We start from the raw sequence: 17470 nt of genomic DNA, 5'->3' as shown, positions 1-17470 counted from the left end.
ATCCGGGGCGCCTGGGTGGCTCAGTCATTAAGCGTCTGCCTTCGACTCGGGTCATGATCCCAGGGTCCTGGGATCAAGTCCCACATGGGGTTCCCTGCTCAGCGGAGAGCCTGCTTTTCCCTCTCCCACTCCCCCTGCTTGTGTTCCCTCTCTCCCTGTGTCTCTGTCAAATAAATAAATAAAATCTTAAAAAAAAAAAAGACCAAGTCCTATTTGTGCATTCGTTCATATGTTCACTGAGTCCTGTTGGAATCCTGATACGAGCCAGCCACTTCTCTAGATGGTGGTAATAACCTGCTGTCCTGCTCTCAGAGTCAGCCTAGCAGGGGAAATACACACGCACAGCGCACAGTGGTACAAGTGGTCCTGCTATCCTGGACTGCCCCAACTGTGGGCAAGCACACATTGTTCCAAATGTGATGCCCCCTTTTGGACTCATCTTTTTCGAGATGACCAAATTCAAATCCCTAACTTTTTTTAAAGATTTTATTTATTTTTGATGGGGGGGAGCACGAGCGGGGGGGGGGGTGCGGGTGCAGAGGGAGAAGCAGACTCCCCCCCGAGCAGGGAGCCCGATGTGGGGCTTGATCCCAGGACCCTGAGATCATGACCTGAGCTGAAATCAAGAGTCAGCCACTCAACAGACTGAGCCACCCAGGCGCCCAAATCCCCAACATTTTTGTTCAAAACAATTTGACTCTGGGAGGCTCTCTGCAGGTCCTTTCTGTGCATTGTCCCTTCGTTCCATCCTTGCTCCAAGCAGATTTGTGTAGAACAACCACTGAAAGCAAGGTGTCACACTCCAAGGCAGGGGACAGAAAGTGGAAGATACCATCACTCCCCTTGACTTCACGTAAGCAGAGTGCAGTAACTACTGGGATTCACTGGAGGAAAAAGGCAGCTAGCTGTCTGGAGAGGTGAGAGCCTCTGGCTGCCCCGCCAGCACGAGCGTGTGGGCACCAGGACGGAGAGCAGTGTTGGGGGGCCAGGTTCCTTTCTCCCTGGCTCCCCTCTGTCAGTCCTTGAAAATACACAGGGAAGAACAGAGCTGTTTCTCTGTCTCTTCCCGTTCGGGTCCAGTTAAAGCAGCATCAGTGTTTGGTACAGAAGGCAGTTGGGTACTCGGACCAAAGAGCCAGTTCCAGGTCTAAATAGCTCTTGAAACCATTTCAAAATAGCACTGTGAAACTGCTAGAAGGAAGTTGGGGTTGCAGTTCAGAGATGATGAGCCTGATTGAGTCCTTAAATTACATTGTTCGGAATTATTTGATTGTAACGGGGAAAAAAAACTATTTTAAGGGATGCCTGGGTGGCTCAGTCCATTAAGCGTCTGCCTTCAGCTCGGGTCATGATCCCAGGGTCCTGGGACTGAGTCCCGCTTTGGGCTCCCTGCTCAGCGGGGAGCCTGTTTTTCCCCGCTGCCTGCCACTCCCCCTGCTTGTGCTCGCTGTCAGATAAATAAAATCTTTAAAAAAATTTTTTTTTCTTTTTTTTTTACAGAGTGAAATGCAGCTCATCTGTCTGGTAAGTACTCCTATAATGGAGTAAAACAAATGTAAACTTTAGGTGGAGGCTGGGGCTAATTATCTGCTTTGCTGGTTCAGCAGGTTTCCTTTTTTTTTTTTTTCTTTTCCTTCTGAACCCTAAGGTGGTTCATTCCCTAAGGTGTAATCATTGACTCTGTGCATTCTGAAAGGTTCTCTCTGCTCACAGCTGTAATTGTCCTAAGTATAGGACTCCAGACCTCTTCCTCTTCCTAGCTTCCAACCCTAGGTTACCACCTGCCTACTGAGACTTTCCTACTCGGATGTCTCAAATTGTATTCAGTGCAGCTCAGCCCCACATCCGTTTTCCCCACTCAGTTCACCAGCTGCTCTCCCTCCAATCCACTCTGTGCACCTTCACTTCAAACATCTGCCCAGAATCTTTGGTGACTTTAATGTCTGACTGTAACCTAATCTTTTTTCTAAAAACTTATTATGGAGAATTCCAACACATATAAAGCCAAGGGGCGTCTGGGTGACTCAGTTAAGATTCTGCCTGCAGCTCAGGTCATGATCCCAGGATGGTGGGACTGAGCCCCGCATCAGGCTCCTTGCTTGGTGAGGACTCTGCTTCTCCCTCTCCTTCTGCCCCTCCTCCCAGCTCGTGCTCTCTCTGGAGCTGCTCTCTCTCTCAAATAAATAAAATCTTTAAAATACTTTTTAAAAAAAGAATAGTACAGTGGATCTCTGACTATCCATCACCCAGCTCCACTCACAGCCAGTCCTCCATTCGTAGCCAATCGGTTTACATCCATATCCCCCTCATGTCCCATCTTGCTACGCAACAATTCTGAAGCAAATCCCAGACCTGTCCTTGCATCTGTAAATATTTCAGTATGTATCCATAAAAGATGGGACTTATTTACACCCATCACTATATTATTGTCATACCTACAAATGCTTACAGTTCCTTAATATCCTCAATTATCCGGTCAGTTTGCCAATTTCTCTACACTTTGCTGGAACCAGGGCTCCAGTTAGTGTTCATTCATTGAATTCGGTTGATGGGTCTCTTCAATCTTTTAATCTATAAATTCTTGAACTCTTTTTTCTCCCTTTTTATAGTTTGTTCCCAATGACCAAATCATCTGTTCTGTAGGGTTTCCCACACTTTGGATCTTACTAATTGCCTGCTCATGGTATATTTAACATATTTCTCTGTGCCTTCCATTTTCTGTGAAGTGGTACAGAAGATGGAGAGACATGATCTGATTCAGACTTGATTTTTTGGCAAGAATACTTGATAGAAGTGGAGGAGGGGGTGCCATCTTGGTCTTCCAAGTGCCGTGGATTGGTTATCACCGGCCACTTTACCTACTCCTGCTCTGCCCTGCATAACACAAGTAATCAGGTAAATGGCAAAAGGGTTCAGTTAAGAGGGATGAGTTAATGTATCCAGTGTCACACAGAATGCCACAAGACTGGTGGAGGCCGGTCTCCCACGGAAGAAGCAGGAGAAACCGATAAGCAATTTCAGGTGGGATTTGGAGCTTATGTCAGTCTTAATGAGAGAGTGCTGCCTTCAGTTCTCTTGGGCTCCATTGGCACAAAGAAAGTGATTTGTCATACCTTCAGGATTTTAGTAATTTCTTTTCTTTCTTTTTTTTTTTTTGAGTAAACTCTGTGCCCTATGTAGGGCTCAAACTCAAGGGTTGCATGCTTTATTTACCAGCTGAGTCAGCCAGGCGCCCTTTAGTGATTTCTCTTAATAGATTACTTGCCTGTTATAAAAACAAAATTACATTTTTGTACTGAGTTATGAAGACCAACAAAGAAAGGGAGCAATGTGAAGGGAGTGTAGGAATCCAAGAAGAGATTTGATGACTTCAACCAGCCACATGGTGGATGGAACCACAAATCAGGAAATATGATAATCTTCCTTCAGATGGTGTATACTCTGCTGTGCAACCAAAATTACAACCACGATCTTTGTGAATAAGATAGCAAGAGATTTAAATGAGCATGGTCTCATTTGGGATCTATGTCCTATGTCTGTTCAGAGAGTCTGTGTTTAGCAGCTTCTGTGGAAAGGATGCTGGACCGAAAGCTGTTAAATTGTACGATGCCATATGAAATCTGCCCTGGAGTATACATCTGTGTAGCAAGCAACAAAAATCAATCTCACAAAGTAAGACAAAAAAAAAAAAAAAAATCCTGAAGGCAGTCTGTGAAGTCACAGAGTTTGGCCAATGTTGCGCTCTATCATCAATAACACAAATAAGATTGAAGGGTTGTTCTGCTTTGAGAATTGCCAGTTACCATGCAAGCTAGAGGCAGGCTAATGAGTGGACACCTAAAAGAAGAGAGAAATATAGTTGCAGTTGAATGGACTGATCTTGTGGATGAAACAGACCCTGAGCTTGTGGCCAAAGTATACGTCTTATGTGGGAGAATGTTGACTATCACAATGATGAAAGAAATATTGAACAGACCATTTCTGAATTTAGAAACTCAAAAGGATAAAGTTGAAATATGCGTTTGCTGACAAACGGTAGAACAAGAGACACATTGTTCTGCCTCTGCTTTTCAGTCCCTTGGAAGAAGGACATTTAAGTTGTTTCCAATTCTTTGCTCATATAACAGCAATGAATAGCATTGTCTATATGCTATTTTCCCCTCTCATTCTACTATAGGACAAATGCTATTTTAACAGCTAAAACATCTCCTTGTTGAAAGAGTGACATGAGGGGCGCCTGGGTGGTTCAGTTGGTTAAGCGCCTGGCTCTTGATTTCGGCTCAGGGCATGATCTCAGTGTCGTGAGATTGAGCCCTGTGTTGGACTCAAGGCTGGGTGTGGAGCCTGCTTAAGATTCTCTTCCTGTGCCCCTCCACCCCCAGCCCCACATGCATGTGTGCTCTCTCTTTCTCTCTAGTAGGAAGGAAGGAAGGAAGGAAGGAAGAGTGACATGATCTGATCTTTGTGAGAACACTTTATAAATTGCAAAGTATTAAGTATTACTGTCATTGGATAAATGAACATATGAGATTTATAAACTACGTTTCATAATTCCCCCATTTAGTGTTTGTAGGTCTGTTTTAGAAAATCACTTATCTTTTTGCTGCCTTCATTTCCCCAGATATCGCCAGTAATTTTTAAAGAGAAAAAAAAAAATCAATATATCTTACACCTACTACAACCTACCGGGGTTAAGGTTATGAACTCTGTAGCAACAACCTGAGTTTCGATCCCAACCCCACTGCTTCCTAACTGTGAGATGCTTCTTAACATCACTAACCTCAATTCCCTTATCTATAAGGGGGATGAAACCAAATTATTTTTCAAAGTCACTGTTAACATTTTTCAATTGTCTAGGTCATACAGGACACTCCTGGGTGACTAGGGAGAAACTGAAGTTTTCAGTAGAAATGTATTAACTACTGGAGAAGCCCCACAAAAGACATTAGGCCCCATGGATTGACATGCCGATGTACCCACTACTGCTCTTGCCTAGAAGAAAAGTTCGCCTGGGGAAATGAGACTCACACAGGACCTAGGGAAGTGTTGGAAGAAAACATGGGATTAATTCTTTTTCAACCTCAGAGTGAGAAAGGCCTTTCTAAGACTCATGTTAAAAGAAAGGATTGAAAGCTGCCCACGTGAAATAAAATCTGTGACAAACTGGGCAAAAATGTTTGCAATTTCTATCACAAAGGGCTTCTCTCCCTCATGTACAAAGAGCCCCCAGATATCAGTAACAAAAAAGATCAACAATCTAATAGAGACAAGAGCAAATGATGTGGAAAGATAGTTCACAGAAAAGGAAACATGGCTCTTAAGTTCATTTTTTTTAAAAAGGCTCAAGATAGTTTGTCTTAACCTGTTTCCTGTGCCATTTTAGTTGTATATTAAATTCCTTGTGTATGTATGTGTGTGTGTGTGTGTGTGCATGTGTGTGCGTGTGTGTGGTTACTCTTAAAATCTTAACATGTATATTTCCTTAAACATGTCTACCACCCAAATGATACAGAGAATTTAATTTTTGCTTAGGTAATATATTCCAATGGAAGAAAATTCAAAGGTATAAAAGGGTATACAGAGATTGAAATGTCTTGTCTACCAGGACTCCTGGTCAGTCAATTCCTATGCATGAAGGCAATCACTTTTGCCAGTTTCAAGTTTATTCTTCTAGAGATCTTATATATAAAACAATTATGTGATGGATTCTTTTGTTTTGACTTCCTTTATCCAAATGGTAGGACACTGTACACTCTGTTCTGCATTTTTTTTTTCACTGAGCAATTGTGAAAGTGTTTTTTTTTTTAAGTATGCTCTATATCCAATATGGGGCTTGAACCCACAACCCCAAGATCAAAAGTAGTATGCTCTACCAACGGAGCCAGCCAGGCGCCCCTGTGAAAGTGTTTTAATGTTTGCAATTATTCATTCTTCCCCTGTAGATGGAATGTATGAAAAATCCATGTTCATTGTTATAACCAACTGACATGTTGTAATTGTTAATGCAGAAAAATCTGACTTATACAGAAATATATTTATTCTATATGGTATTCAAAAATGTATTTCATTCATCTTCATGGCCAAATAGTATTTCAATGTATGGATGAATATTGAGGTTGTTTCTAATTTGTGCTGTTTCAAATAATGCAGTAGTGAATAACCTTGTCATGTAACATTTTGTGTGTATGTCTACAGTAGAACCCACCTAATTTTCAAAACCTATCAAAATAATTATTATTGAAAATTAATGCTTACATAGATTCACTAACCTGTTTGCTATTATGAGTCATGCATCCTACCCCTTCTTGCTGAAGCACATATTTTACTTTTTTTTTGGTAAAGATTTATTTATTTATTTGAGTGTGGGAGGGGCAGAGGGAGAGGGAGAGAGAAACTTAAGCAGACTCTGTGCTGAGCGCAGAGCCTGCAAGGTGGGGTTCAATGTGGGGCTGGATCCCACGACCCCAAGATCACTACCTGAGCTGAAACTGAGAGTGGAGAGTTGGACGACCCACTGACTGCGCCACCCAGGTGCCCCTGAAGCACATATTTTAGAGGTTGTTTTAGTCTTGACCTGGAAATATCTTTAGTCAGCCTTATTTGTTAATAATAGTTCTGCAAGGTACAGAACTCTAAGTTGATGTATATTTTCCCTGGCACTTCGAAGTCACTGTTGAATTATATTTTGGAACTTTTTGTTTGTTAATTTAGCTGTAATCCCTTTGTAGATAACTTTTCCCCCTTTTCTCTGACTTTTTTAAAAGCATTTTTATTAAAGTGTAATATACATACAAGAAAATGCACAAAATCTTAAGTGTACAGTTCAGTGACCTCTTACATATGTACACAACAATGCAACCATGAAGGTGTAAAACACATCCGGTATCTCAAAGAGTACCTGACTGCCCTTTTCAGCTGGAACCTTCCCTCACCCTCCAGAGATAACCGCTGTTCTAACAGCTAACATCATAGATTAGTTTTGCCTGTTCACCCACTTCATGGAGGTGAGGCAGTACCTTTTGCTCACTATTGATTGCTTGCAAGACTTTGTTTTGTGCTTGGTGATTTGTAGTTTCATTATGAATTTAGAAACACATGTATTGTTTTCCATTTCTTTATGTCTGTGCTGCTGTCTCAGCCATTTCCTCAGAGCTGTCTTCCAGATCACTAACCTGTTAGCTTTCTCTAATTGGACATTTAACCTTTCCTTGGAGTTTTAGTTTTCAATTGTTTTTTTCCCTAGAAGTTCTATTTGATCTAGTTTTCAAAACCTTCCTTTTCTTTATTATTCCATTCTCTACCATTCCATTCTCTTGGTTCCCATTTTTGCTTTTTGAGTTTTTGAAAATAAATTTTAATATGCTTGTTTCAGCTTACACTATAATCTAAAATTCTAATGATATTTCTTCAGTTTGCTGTATGTATTGACTGTCTCTTGCAGTGGATGTTTTCCTAGTGTTTTGTGAATGTGCTTGTTATTTTCAACAAAAGTTTATTTTTTGTTTTTTGTTTTGTTTTGTCCCTTGTGCCCTACTTCATACAAATGTGATTACAAGGCTATTCTGTATTTACTTCTGCAAAATCCCAGGGGGTTCTCTGTTTTGTTGCTATTGTTGCTGCTGTTATTTTGTTTGCTTTTTAATTTGTTGTTGATTTCCAGTTTCTCTTTATTTTTTATTCTTTTTAAAGCTTTTATTTATTTGACAGAGAGAGACACAGTGAGAGAGGGAACACAAGCAGGGGGAGTGGGAGAGAGAGAAGCAGGCTTCCCGCCAAGCTGGGAGCCCGATGCGGGGCTTGATCCTAGGACCCTGAGATCATGACCTGAGCCGAAGGCAGATGCTTAACAACTGAGACACCCAGGCGCCCCTATTTTTTTATTCTTATGAGATTTTATTTTTAAGTAATCTTTACACCCAATGTGGGGCTCGAACCTACAACCCTGAGATCAACAGTCACATGCTCCACTGACTGAGCCAGTCAGGTGCCCCCATGCCTTCTCTCTAAACTGTAAATTGCTGGGCACCTGGGTGGCTCAGTCGGTTAAGCATCTGCCTTCAGTTCAGGTCATGATGCTGGAGTCCCAGAATCGAGTCCCACATCGGGCTCCCTGCTCAGCAGGGAATCTGCTTCTCCCTCTGCCCCTCACCCTGCTCATGCTCTCTCTCTCAAATAAATTAAATTAAATTAACTGTTAATTGCTTTGCATGCCTACAATTACAGTTACTAATTAGTTACATTGTTTATATGTGGTTGTAAAGAGTATTTTTCTGTTGTTTGTTTTTAAGAGTACGTTTTTTGTTTTTTTTTTTTAAAGATTTTATTTATTTGAGAGACAGAGCATGAGCCAGGGGGTGGGGCAGAGGGAGAGAGAGAGAGAGAGAGAGAGAGAGAGAGAGAAGCAGACTCCCCAGGGAGCAGGGAGCCTGATCCAGGACTCGATCCCAGGACTCTGGGATCATGACCTGAGCTGAAGGCAGACGCTTAACCTACTGAGCCACCCAGGCGCCCTAAGAGTACATTTTTAAATGATTTGGATAAATTTATATCTAACAGCAGTCTATCCAAACAACTATACAAATTGATTTTAAAATTCATATGGAAGAATAAAGGGCCACAAGAAGCAAAGTAATACTGAAGAAGCATAGATATTGGGGGACAATGCTCCATTGGTCTCTTGCATGTCTGCACATCGAAGCACAGGCACTGATTTTTTTTTTTTTTTGGACTGTCTTCAAGGGTGTTTGTATAGCAAATAGCTTAGGAAGATAGAGATAATATTTCCCTCCAGGGCAGAGGGCAGATTTGTTGGATGTACAGGATATTTAAGAAATGTCTCTCTCTGGGTTAAGGGAAGGGCAGGTTTGCTAGCACCCCCTTCAAAAGTCCAGGGTTTCCTTTTTTTTTTAATATTTTACTTTTAAGTAATCTCTACACCTAATGTGGGACTCGAACTTACAATGCCGAGAACAAGAGTTGCATGCTCCACTGACTGAGCCCACCAGATGCCCCAAGTTTGGGGTCTCCTAATCTTGGGTTCCTCAGTGTGATGTGTGCAGCCTTGGTTTCAGCTCTTCTGTGTCCCACGTGGGACTTGGAAACAAGGGTAGCTGAGGGGACATGCAACTTCCACGGTCTGCTGCACCGTAAGCATGAAATAAAGTCCTTTGCTCCTGCCACAACAGCCTCTCAAGTCTTCTGCTCACATCCATGGAACAGCAACCGGCTGACTCGTTCACTTGCAGATGAGATAAATTCTCAGACTCTCCAGTTCTTAACAACAAGAAGAGAGGAATGGTACTACCAAATGTTAAAATTTATTATAAAGATATATTAAATAAATTTGGCAGAGAGATAGACAAACAAACCAATGGAAGAAAAGAACAAATAAGCACATGTATGTAGAAGAAATTGGTATATGACCAACATGGCATCCTAAGTCTGTAGGGAAAGAACTTTTGGGTAAAAAATTCTGGAACAATTAGCTATCCAAATGGAAAAGCTAAAATGAGATCCTCACCTCAAACCATATCCAAAACCATTTCAAAAAGTAAATTGCAGTTGGATTTAAAAATCTAATTGTGAACACTTTAAGCACTTTAGAAGAAAGTGTAGGAGATGTCTCTATTATATCAGGGTAGAGGAGGATTTCTTAACCCAGACAAAAAGCTGGAGCCATTAAGCAAAAGAGCCAACCACATTAGGATTTAAAACTTTGGTATAGGGGTGCCTGGGTGGCTTAGGTTATGATCCTGGAGTCCTGGAATTAAGTCCCGCATCAGGCTCCCTAATCAGCAGGGAGACTGCTTCTCCCTCTGCCCCTCCCCCTGCTCGTACTCACTCTCTCTCTCTCAGATAAATAAATAAAATCTTCAAAAAAATAGAGTTAAAAGACAACGTACAATCTGAGAGAAGATATTCACAACTCTTCTAACAATATTATTGATGAATTTTTATGTGACTTTTATTAGCTTTGGATTCCTGTACCAATTTGCAAGCATAAATTCACACTTCTGCTGTGGGACTCAGGCTTGGAGTTGTGATTTCTGGTCATGAACTCACTCTCCTCACCTCTGCCCCTCCCTGTCTCCTCAGCCCCCACCCCACCCAGCATGTCAAGCAGACTACAAGTGCCCCTGATTCTGGACCAGGAGTACCTTTGTTTCTAATTCCCTTTCACAGAGTTGCAGTCCTTTCAGGTTTCTTGGACACTAAGGGATAAGATAGGACACCATGAATAAGAATAGGAGATTTGAAAAAAGAATCCAATAGACCTTTCTTGGGGCGCCTGCCTGGCTCAGTCCATATAACTCTTGATCTCAGGGTCATGAGTTTGAGCCCCATGTTGGGTGTAGAGATTACTTAAATAAAAAGTTTTTAAAAAATAGAAATTTTGGGGGGGGTGAGGGGGACAAAAACAATGGAGTCAGTTCTAACTCCCTGCCTTCTATCACCCTCACCCCGGGGCCATATTTCAAGTGTGTATGCGTTTGCGTGTGTGTGTGTGTGTGTGTGTGTGTGTGTGTGTGAAAGAGAGAGAGAGAGAGAGAGAGAGAGAGAGAGAGAGAGAGAGCACACGCCAAGGTCTCCAACTCCTAGCTCTTGAGGCCCTAATTTGTCTCATACCTCCCCGAGGCCATGGATGCTCCAGCCACTGCTTTTCTGCTCTTCCCAGTTCACCTAGGAAACTTTTTCAATACCTAGGCAGCTTTTTTTTTCTTTCTCTGGAGTTCAACTCTGTATTTTAAAACTTATTTAAAAAATATTTTATCTAGCACTCATACCCATTTCAATTGTGAGCCTTCTTCACACCTGCACAGCCCATGTGTGGCCGGGACTGCCTCACTCCTGACGTCCGGTCCCACACACCCTGCCGGCTCGGGGCAAAATGCCATCTGGGGGGCACAGGGCTTGAAAGAATTTTGGAAAGATTGTTAAATCATTATTGTTCAATTTTAACTTGAAAAAAAATGTTACTGGCTTTGGAGAAGCTTGCCTGGCAAAACCTTGGCCATTTAGAAGAGAAAATAATGTCAAGCCTTTTTTTTTCCCCAGCCATCACTATACTGTTTCTGAAGCAGCACAGCAGCTGAATTCCTGAAGAATCCCTGAATACCTGAGGAACTCCAAAAAGATTGGCGTTTGCTTAATCCTCACCTGAAAGAAATAGTCTTAAGATTCACATCCCGTTCTCCCTAGAGAGATAGAAGACTGATGCGATCCACAGAAGAAGGAAAAGAAGAGAAATTGCAACCCTAAGTAATAATGATCATCGTATACTTTACTATATACTAGATTCTGGTCTAAGTATTTTACCTTTACTAATTTGCTTATCCCATTGACAACGTCGTAAGGTCAGTACTATTACTTGTATCCCTGTCTTATGGATGAGGACACTGAGAAGCCACAGAAGTCAGTGAAGTAATTTGCCTACATTTACAAAGCTAGGAAGTGATCCTTGGCCATCTAATGCTGGTCGGTGTGAGGGGTATGGGGTCTTCCTTCAAAGGAGCATCCAAACCTAAAGGAGCTCCTGGGGTTCTGGAGCAGTAAAGAGGAATTTAACACAGATTTGTGAAGGGAGTCTTGTCATGAGTTATAGGAAGATGTGAACTGTGATGATTAGTTGGTGAGGATGGGTCCAGGTGTGATTTGGCAGCATGCCCAGTATAACTAGAATTTTGAAGCTCTAGATGGGTAATAAGACACTAAGAAAATACTGGCCACTCAGAAGAAACTCTCTGGATTCTGACAGCATCTATAGGTGTTATCCTAACACACAGTGTGTTAATCTTGGAGAACTTGTGGAATATGGGACAATTGCCAGGAAACGTACATTTGGAAAACATTACTCACTTGTATAAATTAGCTTTTGCTGCGTAAGAACCAACCCCTCCCCCCCATATGAGTGACTTAAGGCAATAGACATTTAATTAGCACAGCCAGTGGGATTGGCCATGTGGGCTGGGCTCAGATAGGCAGTTCTCAGATAAGGCAACCCTTTAGGCAGGGTTGGCTGGACTTGGTTGAGGCTCACTCCTGTGTTTGCAGGGCGAGTGGATAAGAGATGAATAAAAGGATTACCAAAAGGTACTTGGGCCTAGTTAAGGTTGAGTAACTTGGAATGGTATGGAAACCTAATAGTTTTTTTACTTTTTCTTCTTTCCTTTCTTTTTTTTTTTTTTAAAGAGCGAGAGAGGGAACACAAGCAAGGCGAGAGGGAGAGGGAGAAGCAGGCTTCCCGCCGAGCAGGGAGCCCGATGCGGAGCTCGATCCCAGGACCCCGGGAGCATGACCTGAGCCGAAGGCAGACACTTAACGACTGAGCCACCCAGGAGCCCCTCTTCTTTCCTTTCTTCCTTCCCTCTTTGCTTTCATCTTCTCCTCTTTTCTTCCTTTCCGTTTTCATCAAATTCTAATTTAATATTCAGGAACAAGGCTGACTTGCTCCTACAGATGAGATAGCCCAAAATAAAGAGCAGAGATAAAACTTAGGCTTTTCCCATTATAAAATAATGCACATTTATTGTAGATAATTAGAAAAATATAAAAATATAATAGTTCGACAAAAAGAATCACCCTTGTTCCCACCAGTAGAGTCGATATTAAAGAAGTAGGAAGTGCTTCTGACAAGCTGGGGTATCTTCTTAGGGGAGAATAAGTCTGTTCCAAACCACTTTTCCAAAATAATGCTTTAGTAAGAACTCTTGAAAAGTCCAGTTGACAGGCAACATTCTATGTAAACACTTTTAGTTTGCCTGGTTCCCATGATGCAGCAGCTACTGTATCATAAAAACTCGACAGAGTTCCTGACACCAGTCTAGCCTTCTCTCCTTAAGATTTTATTTATTTATTTATTTATTTGAGAGAGAAAGAGGGCGTGAGTGGGGGAGAGGGCAGAGGGAGAGGGATAAGCAGACTCTCCACTGAACAGAGAGCCTGATGCGGGGCTCCATCCCAGGGTCCTGAGATCATGACCTGAGCCGAAGGCAGACACTGAACTGACTGAGCCCCCCAGGCGCCCCTCTAGCCTTCTCTTAAAGGAGTAGCAGAATAGGCAGCATGGATAGGGACAGACTTGCAAATGGCACTTAGAATTCCTCTCTCCTTACTGAGTCACTTCGCTTCAATTTAGCCTCTTGTCTTCTCAACCCTATTACAATTGTGTTCTCAGGGTGCCTGGCTGGCTTAGTCGGTGGAGTGCACGACTCTTGGTCTCAGGGCTGTGAATTTGAGCCCCACACTGGGTGTAGAGATTACTTAAAGATTTACAAATCTTTAAGAAAAAAAAATGTGCTCTCAAAGATGAGGGTCTTCTCATTGTCCGATTTCCCCAGCCCACAATTCTCCTTGACTTCTCAGGACCTCTTAACCTGAGATCAAAGATTCTCTGGTGGCTCTAGGCATAGAATACAGAGATTTTTTTAGAAAGTTACTTCTAGCAGTTCTAATCAAAATTTAGATTTTCCTTCAATTATAAATGCAGTCAACACAACCACAAAAGTTGATCAGTTCTCATGAATTTGTCATCAGTAGAAGTCACAGATTTTCATGTCACATTTCCATTGTCACAGGTATCTCAGAATATCATATATACTTATCAGGACCTCAAATCATGGTTGTTATTAGACCTATGGCCAGATCTTGTTACTTCATGTTATTAACGAAGCATCTATTAACCCTTATGGGATGTGTGGTTTGCAAATGTTTTCTCCCATGCCTTTTCATTTTGTTGCTGGTTCCCCTTGCTGTTCAGAAGCTTTTGAGTTTGATGAAGTCGTTTTTATGTCTTAAGTGATTGGGAAAAAAATTTAAAAATAAAACAATATTTCATTACATGCCAAAATTTGTGAAACTTATGCTTCAGCATCCATCGTCGCTAAAACACAGCTGTACTCATTTGTGTATGTGCTGTTTATGGTGACTTTTGCACTATAGTGACAGAACTCAAAGTCAAAACAGAGACCGAATGACCTGCAAAGGCTGAAATATTTACTAAATGGGCCAATGTTTGTTGATCCTGAATTAGAAGTGCGTTAACAGTGTTGAGGACAGGGACAATGTCTCATCTGTCTTTCCATCACTTCCATGCCTAGCTCAAGCCCGTAGAAAGAACTGCTGATCAACAAAACTCTACTGGTCAAAGGATTCTACTAAGCCACTTGTAGTACATACCTGCCAGTTTAGGAAGCTGGGTATTTTAAATCTTAGTTTTTTCTTAATCTTTTCATCTTTTTTTTTAAGATTTTATTTTATTTATTTGAGAAAGAGAGAGAGAGTGAGAGAGAGAGAGCACAAGAAGGGGTAGGGTCAGAGGGAGAAGCAGACTCCCTGCTGAGCAGGGAGTCCAATGCGGGACTCGAATCCAGGACCCAGGGATCGTGACCTGAGCCGAAGGCAGACACTTAACCATCTGAGCCACCCAGGCGCCCCTTAATCTTTTCATCTTAATTTTTCTCTAAGCTTCAAATTCAAAGACTCACGTTCCTTTCCCTTGAATAACAGGAGAACTTCAGCTTACGTTTTATATTTAGCAACAGGAAAATGAGAAGAGGGCCGAATGTCTCTAGCTCAGCTTTACTGTTAAAGGAAATTACTAAGTAATGAAGCGAGCTCTCACTCTATGCTGTTGCACAATGTGAATTATTATGCAATAGAAATAGTGACCAAAAGGAGACTACCATGCAGCCCATTTCTTCAATATGTGCTGATCAGGGAAACTTGATTCTGTTCAGTGGATGCTCCCTCAAGCTAAAGGGCCAGAGCAGCCTTGTGGAAGCACAGCCCTCCTACAGAACACCTTGCAACAAGGAAGGTTATTCTGAAAGCCAAGAAAATAACCAGACTCTCCTGATGTCTCCTTAAAAACAAGAGCAAAAACAAACCCTCTGCACGATACCATCCTCAAAAACAGTAGTTTTAAAAGGTGGTAATACAGTATAGAGGAAAAGAATTAGGCTTGGAGGGAGAATATTTAGGTTAAAATTCCAATCCCCTTCCCCTCCCCCCGCCAAGCTTTCCTGTCAATGAGGGAAAGGTGGAAAATAACACCCGAGTGCTACTGAGAGGATTAAGTAAAATGAGACACATCAATTACAAAGCACTGTAAACTTGCAGATAACATTCAGGGTGGTGATGAATGAGAGCATTTGGTGCAGTGTGGAGCTGGGACGCTAAGCAGGTGCAGGTTGATTCTTTGCTTTGTATAAGCCCCTTCCTTCCTTCCTTCCTTCCTCCTTCCTTCCTTCCTTCCTGTCTGCCCCATCCAAGAAATGATTGAAAGTGTCTTTTTTTTCTACATTCATAAAACCTTTGGGATTAAAAAAAAGTTTATTTATTTGAGAAAGTGAGAGAGAGCATGACGGAGGTGGGGGTGGGGCGGACAGATGGAGAAGCAGCAGCAGGCTCCCCAGTGAGCAGGGAACCCAATGGAGGGACTCAATCCCAGGACCCCAGGATCATGACCTGAGCTGAAGGCAGATGTTTAACCGACTGAGCAACCGAGGCATCCCAAACCCTTGGGATTTTTATTTATTTTTTAAGTAATCTCCACACTCAATGTGGGGCTGGAACTCATGACCCTGAAATCAACAGTCACATGCTCTATTGACTGAGCCAGCCAGGCACCCCTTAAAGGTGTCTTCAATGCATACAAGGCAACAAAAAAAGAAAATTAAAAACAAGGGAACAAGAAAATAGGACTAAAGGACGAGAAAATAGGTGAGGCTGAATGAAGCTAGGAGTAAGGGAGAAAACCAGTGTTTCTTAGACTTTGGATTTTCTGAACCAGTAAAATTTTCCAAAACACTAGGAAATGACAGAAGTGAGCCAGCATATTCTTTTTGCCAGGTAAAGGCATTCACAAACAAAAATAAAACAAGCCGACAAAGGCTCCTACCACTCTCACCATCATTTCATAAAAGAAAGACTCTTTTGTTAATACCTACAATGTGGGAATAACGTGATTTCAGAATACGAGATAGTCTAATTCAGTTTTGTGAGATTATACCTTACATTGTTATTTATATTTTTGTCTTGGATGGATGAAAACACACAAGCTGGCAAAAGCTTAGAAAGGGCATCTGTGAATCAATGACTTCATATACAAAATGACCTCGATACTTGTCAAGAAACGGATCCTAAATCCCACCCGTGAACCCATTAATTAGTGCAAGGAGGAAGACAAATCCAGTTGCCAAGAAAAGTTATTCCTTGTAGAACCCTAAAAGAATTGTTCTCTCCTTAAAAGGACATTGTGTTAGGTATTAAAGAGTATCTCAGACTGAATAGGGCATTTTTATAAAATATATTCCCTTGATATGGGCAAATAGGATAATGTCAAAATGCAATTCAATAAAAAGAATTTTCTTTTAGATACAGTCCAGGCAAACTGCTCTTCGCTTGGGTTGACCTGATACGGAAACTGATTTTAGGGGATCCAGATTCTAGAGGGCCAGTCAGACTGTATATCTTTCAGACAGTTCTCCAAAATGGTATTTTTCTTAGCCACACTTGAAACAAACAGTGTGGATGAATTCTCAGTTGTTCCATGATTTTACAACCCTTTTATAGGCTATCTGGAAATCAGGTCCTATGTTGATTGTGAAACAACCATTCAGCTCACCTGAAGGGGAGGACTGAACTTTAGGACAGTTGAAAAACTGGATGAGAGCACAAAGGGGTAGAGAGAAACCTCGAAAAGTTTCTGATCTAAGGGAAGTACTAGATAGACAATCAATGAACTCACAAATGTCATGTGTTACAAATTATATTCATTCATTCATTCATTCATTCATTCATTCACTCAGCACCTATTTATTGAATGTCCACTACATGCTAGGTTCTATTGTATACATTGGAGATACAGCAGGTAGCAGTGAGCAAAGCAGAAAAAATTCCCTGCCCTCATGGGGTTTGGTGGTGGGAGAGGGAACCATGACAAGATACACAAGTAACAACAACAAAAAAAGATACACAAGTAACATATTAGAGAGCAATAAAAGCTGTGGAGAAATATAGATCAGGAAAAGGGGATAAGAAGTGTGTGGGGGGGTGCAGAGCAGTGGTTTCCACTTTCAAAAAGTTGGCGAGAGAAGGCCTCATGGAGAAGATAATATTTTAAACAATGACTTAAGAAGGTAAATTAAGTAGGGCTAATGTGGATATCTGAAGAAAGAGCACCCGTGGCAGAGAGAATAGAGTCAAAGGCCCTGGGGCAAGTGTATGCCTGGAAGGAAGAGCAAGTCTGTGTGCAGTGGGACCCCGGACTGGCAGCAGGCAATGAAGAACAGAGATAGTGGTGTGGGGGTGGGAAAGGGGGAAGGTCCCATAGGGCTTTACAAACCATTACGGAGACTGACTTTTACTCTGGGATATCTGGGAAGCCCTGGGAGGGTTCTAAGGAGAGCAGTGATATGGCCCAACTAATATTTCAGCACATTCACTTGGTTGCTGTAGCCTTTGGGATTAA

General features: G+C 41.8%; 1 long non-coding RNA gene across 1 annotated transcript; it reads left to right on the top strand.

Moving 5' to 3' along the window:
* Window positions 1-569: 569 nt before the first annotated feature.
* LOC114198299 (uncharacterized) lies at window positions 570-15304 on the top strand. The gene is made up of 4 exons (XR_015767799.1): window positions 570-917; window positions 1501-1524; window positions 2727-2895; window positions 11056-15304. It is a non-coding gene; the product is annotated as an uncharacterized LOC114198299 (long non-coding RNA).
* Window positions 15305-17470: the final 2166 nt, after the last annotated feature.

Source organism: Eumetopias jubatus, unplaced genomic scaffold (genome assembly GCF_037043125.1).
Source record: "Eumetopias jubatus isolate StellerSeaLion01/CBP00866 unplaced genomic scaffold, mEumJub1_p1.0 scaffold_2, whole genome shotgun sequence".
NCBI classification, from domain to species: Eukaryota; Metazoa; Chordata; class Mammalia; order Carnivora; family Otariidae; genus Eumetopias; species Eumetopias jubatus.
This window is presented reverse-complemented; position numbering and strand designations above follow the sequence as displayed.